At 39.8% G+C, this 15,181-nt stretch overlaps 1 non-coding gene across 1 annotated transcript; it reads left to right on the top strand.

Annotated features, from left to right (window-relative positions):
- The first annotated feature begins 1,636 nt into the window (after window positions 1-1,636).
- On the top strand, window positions 1,637-1,709 carry TRNAK-UUU. The gene has a single exon. It is a non-coding gene; the product is annotated as a tRNA-Lys (tRNA).
- The last annotated feature ends 13,472 nt before the right edge of the window (window positions 1,710-15,181 follow it).

Raw genomic sequence — 15,181 nt, 5'->3', positions numbered from 1 at the left:
ACATCTGTTGTCTCCCACACAACTTACGGACATTTATTTCCTTGTGGCTGAGGGTAACATTAACCCTCTTCTCCCCTCTGTGTAGAGAAATGCTCTAGGTCTGAACAAAGTGAATGTTCTAGGTTCCTAAACCTTTCCCTGAGCAGAGTTTGAAAGCAGAGAAATAGGAAGATGGTATTTGAATCTAGAATTCTCATTTTAGAGCAATACCCAGGGAATCTTAGACTCCCGGAACTGCCTTTTCTCTAGCCTTTAGGTCCTTCCTGCCTCTCTCTCTCTTTTTCTTTCATTCCTTCTCTCTTCTTTCCTTTCCCTTTCTTCCTCCCTTTCTTTTTTCTCTTTCCTTCTCTCTTTCAGTCAGTCAAAGAGACTTCAAGTCTATAATTCTCTTTCTAGGAACTCCTTAAACTAACAGGGAATAAACTTCTCAACCAACACCTTTATACACAAGGTGGTGTGATGAACAGGGCAAGGGTTTCACCACCTGGAGCTCTGATGACAGACCCACTGCCTTCTCTTTGGGAAGAGCAGCAAGCTTTGTGTTCCCTTGCTCCATGTCCACAGAAATGATTCTATGATTTGCTCTGGTCTTCCTCTGCAGGCTGCCCCCTCACTGCTTCCTGACAAGAAGGAAGAGGCTGTGGGTGACCTCCGCCCTTCCCTGAACTCCACTCTCAACAGGCTTTGGGGGAGATAGAACGGCCTCCACAAGCTTCTGCTCCAAAATCATTGCAATGAGAGAAAATCAAGTCCAGTTTTATTTGTTTACTGCTAGGAGCCTACCCCACTTTGAAAGAAAATTAAATAAGAATAACATTTTCATAAGTTGATTTTTCAGGAGAAAGAGTAGATATTTAAACTATTATAACATCCATGATCTTTCAGATGAAAATTTTCACCTAAAGAAAGGAAAGCAATCTCATCAGGTGCCAGTTTTGAGGGGTTTTGTTTTTTTTTTTTTTTCAAATAAAAATTTAAAAGGTGAAAATGTAACATGAAATTATAAAAGCTTGAATAAATAGATCTATGTTTCGGGGGTCCATTGTAGGTACCAGCATATGCTTTGTATTTCACAAAATAGATGTTGCTAGCATTTAGATATCCAGGGCTGCCAGAACTGCAAATGTTTCCTTAGAGACCTTTTAAAGCAGAAATCTATTTAATTCATAAAAAATTTTAATGAAAATAGTAATGGCGATGTTACAGTTCCAGATGTTAGAGTCTTTAAACCAAATTTTCTCTTTCCTCTTTCAGAACCTTGGTCTCTGCAGGTGAGTGGCAATGCACTGTCCAAGGCACAGACAGACAGGTATTTATCCCCTAATTCACAATGTGAAAGGCGAAAAGTGGAAGTTGCTCAGTTGTACCTGACTCTTTGCGACCCCATGGACTATAGCCTACCAGCCTCCTCTGTCTATGGGATTCTCCAGGCAAGAATACTGGAGTAGGTTGCCATTCCCTTCTCCAGGGGATCTTCCTGACCCAGGGATTGAACCTGGATTTCCTGCATTGCAGGCAGATTCTTTACCATCTGAGCCACCAGGGAACCCACGGCCCAACAAGGGGCACCAAGGCCTGTGACTCTCTGTGGCAACTCGGGTTCATGCTCAGTCTTTAGACTCTTCTCAGCCTCAAAGCCTGGGTAGCTCAGCTGGTAGAGCATCAGACTTTTAATCTGAGGGCCCAGGGTTCAAGTCCCTGTCCAGGCAGCAAAAAGTAAACAAATAAACAAAACAAAAATGTCTCTTGATAACAACATTTAGACTTTTTTCGGGCTTCCCTGGTGGCTCAGACTGAAAAGAATCTGCCTGCAATGCAGGAGACTGCACTCCGTGACTTACTTCCTAGGCTTGTGTGCTTGTCTTTAGCTGCATGATTTAAGGATGAGACTCAGGAAGGATAGAAAGGGTTTCTTGGCATATATAGTAAGAAAGGTAGACCCAGCATGACCAGGCTGGAATTTTAAGACACAGAATGACCACATGACCATTTTAAGAGCAAAGGCACAGAAGTTAATAAAGAGGAAGAAAAAATACATCTAGCTTTATTATCTTGGTGAAAAATATCAGGGATCTGAGTGTGTGTCAGAGCTATGGGATGTCTAAACATGGTAACTAATCTTTGGTTCCCTTGTTTTCTATTTTGTCGAAAAATCTCTGGTGGGTTTCCTCTCTTCCCTCAGTACAACATGCAAGTATATCTGAAGAGACCCATAGACTTACTTCTCTGTCCAACTCTTTGTGGCCCCACGGACTGCAACCCACCAGGCTCCTCTGTCCATGGGATTTCCCAGGCAGGGATACTAGAGTGGGTTGCCATTTCCTCCTCCAGGGGATCTTCCTAACCCCAGGGATTGAACCTGGGTCTCCTATATCGCAGGTGGGTTTGTTACCACTGAGACATCAGGGAAGCCCTTCTCTGAATGACAGGAAGAAACTGAAAGAAGGGGAAAAAAAGCTATGGATCTGGAGAAGAGAGAATGCTCGAGGGTGGAGGCTGCAGGTTGTGCATGTGTGTGGGGGCTCAGGAGACAGGAAGACCTTCTTCCTAAGCCCCTGTTTCTCCAGGGCGCACTCCAATTTTCTCACAACCCTGCAGTCCCAATTTTCAGATAAAAGATGAACCATCATTGGTCAAGCCTTCTGTGAGAATCTGAAATCTTAACTCTGCTTCCATGAAGAAATGATCCCGAGTTCCAAACATGAGACTTCTTCAGAGCTTCAGGAAAGGAACCACAGGAGTGTCAAGCCTTCTTCAGTGTAGCCAAGAGATTGAGACCTCTAAGATTTGGAATCTAGAGTCTGAGTGGTGTCTCTCCTGCTGGCTTTATCTCGTGGCCAAGAGGAAGTAACCACCACCACAACACCCTCCAACATGGAGGAACACTCAGCCTTCATAATGGTTATCTTAATGATTTCTAGAGCCGGAAGATGAAAGGTTTCCAAACTAGACTTTTGGGGAAGCATTGTCGTTTGTTTTAGATCTATGACTGGTAGACAGATCAGAGACTACATGTCTCACAAGCAAGGTTTAAAAATGTTGCATTTCAAGAAAAGTTGACCAGAAGCATTCACATTTTCCCTGCCCGTTCTTAACAACATCAGTGTGTGCTCTTGTGATTTATGGCCTCACTTGTGATACTGGCACCTGCCATGGATAAGATCATTAAAACTCTTTTTTTTTTGTCAAGGCTTTATTTATCAAAGCCATGGAAAAATGACATTCCTATTAGCTTGAGTTGGAAAAGTTAGAAAAGCATGGTGTAACTCATTCCAGGTAATATCTTTCTTTTTGTATAACCATTACCCAGACCTCTCTAAAGAAAGGGTTGAGTGTGAATTATTTCAAAATCAAAATAGTCTCTTTAAAATTGGAAATGCATTATGCACCTGAGGTGCTGACAGCAAGGTCCATGCCAAGCATTTGATCCATGAATACCCATTTTCCAAGCTCTCCGGGTCCTTAGATCTGCATCTCTTCCATTTTTTTCCTGTGGCCAATTTTCAAATAAGGGATCGGGAAACAGTTTAGAGATCATAAATCACACTGATGGTTGGGAAATAAAAAGGGTTCTTTTGCTTCTTCAGATGTGGTTCTACACATTTTTACACATCTTTAAGCTAAATCAGAAATCCAGATGCAAAATTAGGGTGCTTACATATATCATGTCTCTTTGTGACATTCCATGGAGGAATGCAGGGCTGAGAGAGACCTGACCCGGCTGCAAGCTGGCATAAAAAAGTTCAGGTCAGCACTGCAGAAAACAAGGGAGAAGAGTTTGGGAAAGTGAGCATGTGGTTTCACTGCTGTGTATACATTTCACTGAGTGACTAACTCAACCAAAATATAGCATTCACTGCATATCAAGGAAATATCTGTGACTTAGTAAATAGACCTAGTAATAGTTTGAGCATAAGCTTATTAGCATGTGAAATAAGTGCAGTTGTACGGTAGTTTGAACATTCTTTGGCATTGCCCTTCTTTGGGATTGAAATGAAAACTGACCTTTTCCAATCCTGTGGCCACAGCTGAGTTTTCCAAATTTGCTGGCATATTAAGTGCAGCACTTTCACAGCATCATCTTTCAGGATTTGAAATCGCTCAGCTGGAATTCCATCACCTCCACTAGCTTTGTTCAGGGTAATGCTTCCCAAGGCCCATTTGACTTCACATGCCATGATGTCAAGCTCAAGGTGAGTGACCACACCATCACGGTTATCCAGGTCATTAAGACCTTTTCTGTATAGTTCTTCTATGTATTCCTGACACCTCTCCTTATTCTCTTCGACTTAGGTGGAATTTCATCCTTGCATGAAATTTTCCCTTGGTATTTCCAATTTTCTTGAAGAGATCTCTAGTCTTCCCCATTCTATTATTTTCCTCTATTTCTTTGCATTGTTCGTTTAAGTGACAGAACAATAATGAAAACAAATAGTTTCATTTTCACTTTAAAAAAATTCCAATCTTTCTGGTAGGAGTACTGAGTCCTTTCTGATTATTTTTACTTGTCTTTATTGTCCTAGTGCTTTTTAAATAATAAAAATATTTTAGTTTTCTAATCATAAAAGTACATTTTAAAACGCCTACACTGTCTTAGAGACACTGTTTAGATCTTCCTGCCTTTCGGCTGTTCTTTACACGTTGGATCTTTACATGACTCTCCTCTTGCACGCTTTTGGATTCTCTGGTGGTGTGTGCTCCTCATTAGATGTTTGTACATTCTGAGCATAAGTCACTTTCCTTCCCAAAGAGACTGCAGGAGGGCTGACTGTAGGGACAGTTTACTGACTGTAGGTGCCTCTCAAAGTGGTAACACCATAATGATGTTCATTAAGCTTTCTCTTTTAACATTTTTTCACCCTGTTTCCTGTGGCCCCCTTTCTATTCCTTGATAAGGAGGTAAAAAAAAAAAATGTACTGAATCCCAAATTCTGATTCTGGCTGAGAACGTTTATATCAGGCTTGATATTTTTATATTCCTACTGCACTCAGTCAGCTTCCCAGGTGGCGCTAGTGATAAGAAACCCACCTGCCAAAGCAGGAGATGCAAGAGACACAGGTTCAATCCTTGGGTCAGGAAGATTCCCCTGGAGGACACGGCAACCCACTCCAAGAGTCAGACACGATTGAGCCCCTCCCCCACATATACATCACACTCAGTATTCAGTAAATGTCTTCTTTTTTTTTTAAATTTTATTTTATTAAAGAACAGTGACTCTGGTCATCATTCTACACTCCAGGACCCTGCTGTCACCCCAACCCGAATTTAAGGAGAAAGGTGGAACTTAGTTATATGTATATGGATGACGAGAGAAAGTGACGAGAGAAAGTGGTTATTTTAATAGCTAAGATGTCCTGTTTCTTTGGGTCTTACCTTTATTTTATTAAGCTTTTTTTCTTTACTCATTTGATAATTAATTGTGCACCTTTTTGGAGTAGGAATGGCACACCACTCCAGTATTCTTGCCTGGGAAATTCCATGGGCAAGAAGAGACAGGCAGGCTACAGCCGGCAAGGTAACAGAGTCAGACATGACTGAAGCGACTTAGCATGCACGCACACACATATGGCAGACTATCTTACATAGTTGCATGCTGTAACAAAGGAATGAATATAGCATTATTTTTTAGAAACTTCACAGTTTGTTAGTTAAGATCTTAATTTTTGTCTAATATCCTTCTGTTCTGGACTCAACTAGGATCCCACAGTATCTCTGGTCATCAAAGCTCTTTTAGTTTCTCTGGGTTGTGACAGTTCTCAGTCTTTCCTTGTTTTTGACAACCCTGACAGCTTTACGAGGTATTCTGTAGGCTGTCCTTCTGTTGGAATTCATCTGATGCTTCTCTCAAGATGAAGCTGGTATATTGTCGGGAGGACGATTACACAGGAAAGGTGCTAGCTCATCACACCCGATCGCCATGCACATTGTCAACATGATATATCACTGCTGACACTACTGACTGTGGTCACCAGGCTGAAGTAGGGTTGTCAGGTCTGTCCACTGCAGAGTGACTCTTCTTTTTATCCCTCTTTTCCATGCTTGGCTTTTCATTGTTTTATTTTTTGATTGGAGGAAAATTGCTTTACAATATTGTGTTGGTTTCTGCCGTACAACAATGCAAATCGGCCATAATTATTCGTATGTCACCTCCCTCTTGAGCCTCCCTCCCATCTCCCTATCCCACCCAATCTGAGTCATCACTGAGCACCAAGCTGGACTCCTTGTGTTATACAGCAACGTCTCATCAGCTACCTTGGAGAAGGAAATGGCAACCCACTCCAGTATCCATGCCTGGAAAAGCCTATGGACATAGGACAGTGGGCTACAGTCCATGGGGTTGCAAACAGTCAGGCATGACCTAATGAGTAAAAAACAACAATATTCCATTCATACTTGACCCTTTAAAAGGTAATGACTGCATGACCCACTCTAAGATGTGAGGATGAGGCAAATTTTAGTGTTTTTATATAATGGGATATTCGGCAATAAAAAGGGGGGGGGGGAAGCCATGCTACTGATAAAAAGAACAATGTGGTTGAATTTCAGAAATATGATGATGCATGGAAGAAGCCAGACACAGAAGTGTACCTCCTGTAGGACTCATTTATATGAAATTCAAGGATAGACAAAGTAATCTATGGCCACTGAAAACAGAACAAATAACTACCTCTGGGGAAGGGGCCTGATAACAAGAGTTACCAGGCAGTTATCCAAGGTGATGAAATGTCCCATGTCCCCACTGGGATGTATTCATTTGGAATGCCTCAGTTAACTGTAAACTTAAGGTGTTGATGTCACTTACATAAACCATGCTACTGCTGCTGCTGCTGCTGCTAAGTCGCTTCAGTCGTGTCCGATTCTGCGCGACCCCATAGACGGCAGCCCACCAGGCTCCTCCGTCCCTGGGATTCTCCAGGCAAGAACACTGGAGTGTGTTGCCATTTCCTTCTCCAATGCATGAAAGTGAAAAGTGAAAGTGAAGTCGCTCAGTCGTGTCTGACTCTTAGCGATCCCTTGGACTGCAGTCTACCAGACTCCTCCGCTCATGGGATTTTCCAGGCAAGAGTACTAGAGTAGGGTGCCATCGCCTTCTCCGTACATAAACCATACTTCAGTTGAAATAATACACTTAAGAAGAATCTTTAGCATTTATTGTCAAAGAAGTCATTAATGGTCTTGGTAAGAGCAGCTTCAGTACAAATGTTGAGGCAGGAAGTTTCCTGGACTTTTTTAATCAATACTTTTTATTGGAGTGCAGTTGATTTATGATGTTATGTTAATTTCTGTACAGCAAAGTGCTTCAGTCATACATACACATATATATATTCTTTTCTTATATTCTTTGCCATTACATTGTATCATAGAATACTGAATATAGTTCCCTGTGCTAGGCAATAGGACCTTGTTGTCTATTCATTCTATATACAAAAGCTTACATCTTATAACTCCAGCCTCCCACTTCATCCCTCCTCCAAGCTTTCCTGGCTCTTAAATTTCCCTAAAAGACCTGCAATAATAGAACGGAGTGAGTGAAAGAACTTCCCTTGTTAAAGAAAGATCGCTAATTAAACTTGAGAAATTAGAAGACGACAGAGGACTGAAGATTTACGAAGGAAAAATAAATCAAACTGCATGAGCATGCAGTAAGAGTGCTGATCCTATAAAGGAACTAAAAATAGCTCACGCAGTATCCAGCTGCGACAGCGATCCAACTGGAGGGGCAAATGCAAGGAGATGCTAGTGTTCCTGAGGCAGGCTTACCGCCAGACCCCAGCCCAGCAATCTCAGTCCACCTTACATCTTTTTATAGTGATCTCTGGAGCTTTACTAAGCCCCTGCAACACTCTAGTAAGACATAATCCCCTAATTTTTACGGCTTTGCAAGGACACACACAGGTACTAAGGAGCTGTAATTTTAGAAGCATGTGTAAAAGGACATGTAAAATAATATAGTGTATAGCAGAAAAATCAGTACAGTTCTCACGTGATTGTCTAGTGAGTCAGTGGCTGCATTTTACTTTACCTCATGTGATTTGAGAAATCCTCTAGAATATTAAAAAGAGAACAGAGAAGATCATTAAAAGAGTAGAGGGGAAAAAAACTTCTCTGAGAATAAATTTGGAAAATTATTCATCACGCTGAAGGGAGAGAAATCGTAAAAGCCACTCTTTGTTGGAATACAAAATCTATTCTGCGTAAGAAATTAGAACTCTCAGAAAAACTGTTTAACTTCTGGAGCTCTGGGTAGAAACAGTATCTTAGCGAAGACACAGAAGCGCTGACGGTACAGTCAAAAAGACAAAAAAATAAGACCTTTCCTTTGTATATTTGTCCTTGGGTGGGAAAGGAATCAAGAATTCCTATACAAATGTTTTTTCAGAACCTTTATATAAAATCTAGAACTATAAAAATAATAGCTAAAAACTGGGAGTTTAAGGCTCAGATATTCTTCAATCTTCTTCTTCTTAAAAAAAAAATTGGTGGGACTAAGTATTTCATTACTAAAGCAAAATCCAGCCTCTGAAAGTCTGAATTAAATAGAGAGGATTGTTAAGATATATGTGTGCATGTTAAGCCACTTCAGTTGTGTCTGAGTCCGTGTGACCCCATGGACTGTAGCCCACCAGGCTCCTCTGTCCATGGGATTCTCCAGGCAAGAATCCTGGAGTGAGTCGCCATGCCCTCCTCCAGGGAATCTTCCTGACTTAGGGATCGAACGCTTATCTCATTGGCAAGCTGGTTCTTTACCACTAGCGCCACCTGGGAAGGCTGTTAAGATACATACAATTAATATATTAATATGCTGGCAATTAATATATTTCAGTGAAAAACAGAGAATGCGGATTTTACATTTAATTATGTCAAGTTTAATTAAACCCTTCCACCACATACCTTTTTTATTTTTGCAATCATTCATTTTATAAACATTTATTGAGGACTGATACTGTTCCAGGTACTGGTTTTCAGAGATGAACACACAAAATCTACTGTCAGATAACTCATTGTTTGCATTTTTCTGGATTTTTTTTTTTTTTGGTCTTGTTTTTTAGAATAGTATTTATTTCAAGACTGGGAGATGGAAAAGATCTCCTCTTAGAATTCCTTCTAATTACGTAATTTTATTAAACGTCTTGTTGCCAGTTCTGGAGATCAGCATTGGTAACTCATTTACATTGGTAAGAGCTTAAATAAATATATAGTTATTGTTGGGCTTTGAGAAAGGATATTAGGTTACATACCTAGGGAGCTAAAGGCAATATAAAGAAGCATTTATGTCTGTTTTCCTATGGCATGGGGTTTTGATTCCAAAGAACTCCTGCACTTGTTATTTATTCAAGCTTTTCTCCAATATCACAATACCAACTGGTTATTCATTCTGTGTATATTTGATTCTTTCACTATTAAATGCATAATAAGTCTTTTTAAGGTGTTTCGAGATAAACCTGATATCTTTAGGTAGCTGAATGATTACTCAGCAACTGAAGGTTGGTTTTCTCTGTATTTCCATCTCCATGTCCTCAGATAGACACAGAGGGAGAAATCTCCAACCAAGAAAGGTTGGTGGTGCCTTTTCAGTTCATGAAACTAGGAAATAATCTTTGTTGTAGATATTGATTTTAACCTATTGATTATAACTACAAAATTCACTGTAACTACAAATACCATTTATAATGTATGAAGTACAAGTTCTAAATGGACTATAGGGAAATTGGTGAACAGAATCTTACCACGAGGCTCAAAGGTTTTGTCTTGATTCTTTCTGAATCTACCATTTTTATTTATCTAAAGTTGTTTTACCTTGAGTGGGATTGCGCTGGGCAAGCTTAAGACATTATCTAGCACTGTAATTTAAAATTCATTGAAATTCTTTGTTTTCTTAAATTGTTTCCAGAAATAACTTCAGAGGCCATTAGGTAAAATCAACAAGAATATTCAACAAAGGAAAAATGGCCAGTATTAAAAGCCCCAAATTCTTATAGCTGGATTTGATGATGGGGCGGGGTAAGAGGTGAGATTTCATACACACACACACACATGCACACTGCATATTTGAAAATATTTCAGTGATTTGTCATTGCTATCAAATAACAGAAAACAGCTGCATTTAGTAAAGTGACAACTGGACTGCGATTGTAACCCTAGCTTTCCACTTGATACTTGGCTGGGGGGAGGGGAACCTTCCCCCACATAAGATACAAAACTATGAGGAGCACCACGATTAGGAAACCCGTGAAGCCATGAAATCAAGAGCTCATCAGTTCATCATCTCGCCGTCTCTCCCTCGGCCCCTTCTCGCATCCTTTTCTCCAGCTAACATCGATAAGTCTCTCCACCAGACAATCAGCCTATCGCTTAGTAGGTACTCATATTTGGTTAAGAAAATACATAAGTGGTCTTTTAAAATGTCCATTTCTAACATCTCTAGGAAGCTTAACAGTTTTAAGCTTAATGTGAAGGCAGCTGGAGCAGAGACGTCATTGGCAGAAGCACACAAGCTGAGGCTCCTTCCCTGTGAGCACCCTGACTCGGGTGGCTCAGGGTCTAGAGTCTGGCCCGCCTCTCCTCCCCTATTGCTCCAGCCTGCTGCTCCCTGACCAGGCTTCAGCCAGCTTCATACCCTCCTTCTACCTCCTGGTACTAGAAAACACAACATGCATCCCACAATCCCAATGGCCAGACCAGAATTTCCAGGGAGGATTCTGAAGGCCAGTCCTCTGGGACACACCATCCCCTGGACACAGCAGGACTGCCCCACAGTGAACAGAAGAAAGTCCCTCACCACTGATGCTGTCTCCCAGCAACCGGGGTCCTACTTAAGGTTCACTCACTTGCGTGGGTCAGAAAACTATCTTAAAGCAGTTGCAGCCAATTAGAGAACTGATTGGGTAACAGATATAAGGATGTACAGAACACCTCAGCCTCAGGAAACACAGCGGTGCATCCAGGCTGCCAAAGCCCAAGACTTAGATGTTTCCAAGACTCTTTCCATTTCATCACATCTGTTTTCACAGCAGCTGAAGTCTCTCTCATGGCAAACCATTCCGTCCTTGTCGTGGGAATCACGGGAACACAGGGAAAGCCTCTTCAGGGGAAAACCACCACCATAACTTCTAACACCTCCCACAGGGGTCAACACTGTTCAAACACCTAACACCATGGATTAATTGTGCTTATTTTTAAATTTTGTTTATGTGGAAATCACATAGGATGTCCTCTTTCGTGTCTTCTTCTTTCAGTTACTATAACGCTTTAGGGGTTCAAAACGCTTTATACTATTCAGTTCAGTTCAGTTGCTCAGTAGTGTCCAACTCTTTGTCCATCACCAACTCCCAGAGTTTACCCAAACTCATGTCCATTGAGTCGGTGATGCCATCCAACCATCTCATCCTCTGTCATCCCCTTCTCCTCCTGCCCTCAATCTTTCCCAGCATCAGGGTCTTTTCAAATGAGTCAGCTCTTCACATCAGGTGGCCAAAGTATCGGAGTTTCAGCTTCAACATCAGTCCTTCCAATGAACACCCAGGACTGATCTCTTCTAGGATGGACTGGTTGGATCTCCTTGCAGTCCAAGGGACTCTCAAGAGTCTTCTCCAACACCACAGTTACTTGTCTAAATATAAAAATATTCTATCCTTTGTTCCATTGTTGATGAAAATTTGGAATTGTTTTCCATTTAGGACAAACAACACTTTGATGAACTTCCCTTGGGGGATGATAGCACATGGGAAGATGTTTCACTGGATACATGCCTAGGTGTGAAATTCCAGGTGAAGTGTGTTTGGCTTTATTGGACAGTACCAACTGGCTTTCCAAGGTGGTTTTATCAGTCTACACTCTTCCCAACAGTGAACAAGAATTTCAGTTCCTTCACGTCCCTATATATGACTTTTGGTGTTTTCAGGTTTTGTTTTGTTTGTTTGCTAATTCTGGTAGATACATAGTGTTATCTGGCTGAAGCCTGATTTGTGTTAGGTCATGGTTAATGAATGGAGAAGGAAATGGCAACCCACTGCAGTACCCCTGCCTGGAAAATCCCATGGACGGAGGAGTCTGGTAGGCTACAGTCCATGGGGTCACAAAGAGTCAGATACGACTGAGTGACTTCACTACTTATGGTTAATGAAAGGGTTTTCCAAGTGGCTCAGTGGATAAAGAATCTGCCCACCAATGCAGGGCATGTAAGAGACAATGGGTTCAATCCCTGGGTCACGAAGATCCCCTTGAGAAGAAAATGACAACTCACTCCAGTATTCTTGCCTGGAGAATTCCATGGAGAGAGGAGCCTGGTGGGCTGCAGTCCATGGGGTCACAAAGAGTTGGACACAACTGAGCAACCAAACAACAACAACAAATGCCTGTGACTTCCCTGGTGGCTCAGATGGTAAAGCGTCTGCCTACAGTGAGGGAGACCTGGCTTCAATCCCTGGGTTGGGAAGATCCCCTGGAGAAGGAAATGGCAACCCCCTCCAGTGCTTTTGCCTGGAAAGTTCCGTGGATGGAGGAGCCTTGTAGGCTTCAGACCATGGGGGTCGCAAAGAGTCGGACATGACTGAGCAACTTCACTTTCACTTTCACTTCTCTTTAATGTGTTTACTAGCTGACAGTCCTTATTTTGCTAAATGTTTACTAAATTTCCTGTGCCTCACATTACTAATTCTGATTGTCCATTTTTTCCTTCTTTCTTTTTGTTTTTCTCCTTAAGAGTTATTTATACATTCTGGATACAAGTTTTTATTCCATTATGTGTATTGCTAAATTTCATGCTGCATGACTTGCAGGTTTACTCAGTTAATTAATTCTTTTGATTAATACATTTTTATTTTAATGAAACTGAAGTTATTAATCTTTTGCATTATGCCAGTATTTTACTTTTTGTTCAAGGATTTTTTTTGCTTACTCCATGGATACAAAAATATTTTCCTATGGCATTGTCTCAACATTTTATTGTTTTGCCATCCTTGTGTGGATTTATAATCCACCTGGAATTGATTTTTCTATACAGTACAGTATATAGTGCACTGATTTTATATACACTATGGTTAGGGTCAAGAACAATTTATTTTTCTTGCAAGGATCAGTTCACCTAATTGCATTTATTGAAATCACCATTCTTTCCCTATTACATAGCAAATCATGAATCAACAGGTCTGTATATATAGGTCTATATCTGAAATATGCATTGTTCTCTTAGTCTCTCATCTGTTCTTGCATCAGTATCATACTGTCTTAAGTCATTCACTTTTCGTGCTCAGTCGATTCAGTCATGTCTGACTCTTTTCGACCCTGTGGACTGCAGCCTGCCAGCCTCCTCTGTCCATGGGATTCTCCAGGTGAGAATACTGGAGTGGGTTGCCATGTCCTCCTCCAGGGGATCTTTCCAACTCAGAGATCGAACCTAAGTCTCCTGTGTCTCCTGCACTGCAGGCAGATTCTTTACAGCTGAGCCGCTGGGGAAGCCCCAAGTCATTCACTTTAAGACTTTGTATTTATTAGTGTCCATCTTCCAATTTTGTATTTTTTCAAGATTTTTCTTGGCTATTTGGAGCCCTTCTGCAGTATTCAATAAACTTTTGAAAGCTCTTGTTATTTTCCACCGAGGAAATAAGAAAAACTTTGCTAGAATCTGGACAGATTCTGCTAAATCTATATATGAATGTTAGAGATAATTGATGTCTTTACAATATTGACACTTTTTGTCCAAGAACATAGCTTAGCGTTCCATTTCTAAACTCCATAAACGAAATTTCTTTATTAAATTTATTCTGAGAAGTTTGATTTTATGCTGTTATAAATTATCCTTTTAAACTTCATTTCTACTTGTTTTCTTCTGGTAGAAAAACTGAATCTATATAAAGAGGCCTTACTAAATTTGTTAATTCTAATAGATGGTCTATAAGTTATTTTAAATTTTCTACCACAACAATTTTAATGAAGGATTAAATCCATTTGACAGATACGTTATGTTTGAAAAATTCTATTTTTTTTTCTGAATACATGCTGAACTAAAAAATTACAATTCATCTCATTGTATCACCTACATTTCCTAATTTTATTTAGCTAAACTAGTTTATTTTTTAAAATAATGTTTGTTGTTTTTATCCATTCAATTATTTTCCTTTATTATTACATATAGGGTGTGTGGCCTTCAATTTAAGGATTTAAAGCTATGTAAGTAATATGTAGTTGTTTTTTTCTGTCCAAACTGCCAATCTTTATTTTTTACTTGGAGAATTTAGGCCATTTACATTTACTGATATATTTGGGTTTATGTCCCACATTTTACTATTTGCTTCATATTTTTCCCATGTTCTTTGCTTTTATTCTTTCTTTTTATCTTTTTTGGGATTAATTGGCAATTTTTTGCCAGTATTGACTTGCATTATTTTTACCATTTGTATTGATTACCACAGAGATTAAAATCTGATTTTTTAGTTTATTTTAGAACAATATAATTAGTAATTTTACTAAAGTATATCTAGCTATAACTTAACAGATACTGCATGCATATTGGTTATAATATACTAATGTGTAGTAGTTACTTTGCTTCCCACACAACTCTTTATTCCACAGAATTTAGAAAAATTACATATAACTTCTTCTCACCCTTATATTATTATGCATCTTAGTTTTTACATACTTAAATCATGCTAGATGATAGGTGATTGTTGTTTCATATTCGGTATGTGTTTGTATTTTCTCATATGTTTACATGTTCATTACTCTTCATCCCTTTTTGCATTTTTGTGTTTCCATCCAAAGACTTTTTATCTTTCTGAATGCTCTCATTTTAGTTTAAGGCAGTTCTAGATGAGAATTATTTCATTTTTGCTCACTATAACCCATATCCTTTTTCCTTTTCTCTTTCTATCTTACACCCACCTTTTAGTCTTGAAAATGTTTGCTGGTTTATTTTCCAGTTCACTCAGTCTTTCTTCTGCTCTGCCCTCACTGTCGGAGACCCTATCTTTTAACTTCTGAATTCCAATTTTGCATTTTTCAATTCAAGGGTTTTTATCACCATTTTGTGAATTCTACATCATGGTTGTTTAAGGTCTGTTTATCACACTTTCATTAATTGGGTTATTTGTAAGTCTAATACTATTTTTTTTTTTTTTACTCTTCTGCTTGGTTCTGCTTTTTAGGTGTGATTGTTAATTTTCTATTGAGAGTTAGATTTTA

The sequence above is a fragment of the Bos indicus x Bos taurus genome, chromosome 12 (assembly GCF_003369695.1).
Source record: "Bos indicus x Bos taurus breed Angus x Brahman F1 hybrid chromosome 12, Bos_hybrid_MaternalHap_v2.0, whole genome shotgun sequence".
Lineage (NCBI taxonomy): Eukaryota > Metazoa > Chordata > Mammalia > Artiodactyla > Bovidae > Bos > Bos indicus x Bos taurus.
Note: the sequence above shows the minus strand (reverse complement) of the source record. Positions and strands in the feature narration are given on the sequence as shown.